The sequence below is a fragment of the Propithecus coquereli genome, unplaced genomic scaffold (assembly GCF_000956105.1).
Source record: "Propithecus coquereli isolate 6110/MARCELLA unplaced genomic scaffold, Pcoq_1.0 Scaffold58, whole genome shotgun sequence".
NCBI classification, from domain to species: Eukaryota; Metazoa; Chordata; class Mammalia; order Primates; family Indriidae; genus Propithecus; species Propithecus coquereli.
In genome coordinates, this window is record NW_012151729.1 from 1,354,755 (window position 1) to 1,356,629 (window position 1,875).

Consider the following 1,875-nt stretch of genomic DNA (forward strand, 5'->3'; position numbering starts at 1 on the left):
TGTTTTGCCCTCTTCCCGACATTATTTTCTAAACACAGTAGCCAGACTAAACTTGTTAAAATGTTAAGTGAGATCTTGTTACTTCTCCACTTAAAACCCTCCAATGGCTTCCTGTCTCACTCAAAATAAAACCCAAAGTCCTCACTATGTCTTGGAGGCAGTAGCTGGTCTAGTCCCCAACTACCTCTGTCACCTGTCTCCTATCACTGTCCCCTGCACTCGCTCCGTCCAGGCACATTGGCCTCCATGCTGTTCCTTGCACACTCCAAGCACACTTCCCTCTCAGGGCTTTTGCATTTGCTCTTCCCACCACCTGGAAACCTCTCCTTATCTTTCTAAGGGTCACATAACTCATTCCCTCACTTTCTTCAATTATTTGCTCACATGTCTTCTTTTCAGGAAGCATTTCCTGATCCAGCCACCTTACATAAAATATCACCTCCATGTCATTCTCTGCCGTTTTCCTTTTTAATTTTATAACTGTCTAACTCATTGTATATTTCCTTGTTTATCTTCTGTCTTCCTCCCCTAGAAGATATATTCTATTAGAGTAGGGATCTTGGCCTGTTTTTTTCCCTGCTATATCCCCAAGGGCCTAGAATAGCACCTAACACACAGTCAATGCACAATTAATGTTTCTTGAATTAATAGAATGAATCTTTTCTAATAATAAAATTAGTCTTACTATGTGCCAAAATTTATTCATACTTAGTAGGGTTCAAACCTGGCTACTGGGACCTGTAAGGGACCAGTCAAGTAGTGAAATTACACTTAGAGTCAGGCTATACACAACACTTACCAAAGAAATAGACCATTAGCTGAAGCCAATCCATTCCATTCTATGATGATTTTTGTTTCATAGCATGGTGATTACAATCCGATTAGACTTAATGCCATTTATTCTATGCAGTTTCTTGTAGTGAGAAGAGTGGCATTACTACCATCATTTGACTTAGCTACAGAGAGGTTTAGTTATTTATCCAATACATCCAGCCTCTTTGAGGTAGAGATAAAATAAGGACATAAATCCCTGACTGCCAAGCCCATAGTTGTTTGTTTTCAATAGTGACCTATACAAGACCAGAAAGATCTGTATTAGGCATAAATATGCGAGGTGTGATGTAAAAACTATAGAAAAAGTATAGACTAACAACCATGAGGGATTTTCCCACCGAACCTCTGATATAATTGCCTGTTCCAGGGGTTTTTCTAATAAGCCTGTTAGAAAACAGGTGTTCCCCAGGTAATAATTACTCTCATCTTCTTTACCTTGGAGCCATTCACATGAACAGCAACACACACACACACACACACATCATCCCTTGAAAAAGAGGAAAAAGAAACTTCTACACACTGCATCCACACCCAACTGTGCAGGTGCTTCCTGGCCAGATGAGGGACAAGGACAAAATTGCTAGCTCACAGCTTGTTTCTGTACCTCCTGAGACACCATAATGACACACACAGATATATACATATGTATGCCTATGTGGAGAGAGACCCATTTACAAACACAAATGTATAAATACACATATGCACTTGAAGTTCACTTCAGAATTAGGTGGGATACAAATCACAAATAAATGTACATACACAGTAATAGACGTGCTGGTTTTACCCAAGAGTACTTACAAGTGTACGCACATATATGTACACAAACATATGCTTGAAGATAACATTTACCACGAGGTGTGACTGTGCAAAGTAAATGGGAGTATGTGATTGCACAGTAGTGTCTGGATGGAAAGTGTGCTAATAAAAGTTAGCTCTTGATTACATATATGCAAATACACATATAATCCCAATAACCCACTGTAATCTTACCTAACCTACCAAGACAGCAGTCCGGTTTTGTATCTCCTTCCTTACTTTCAC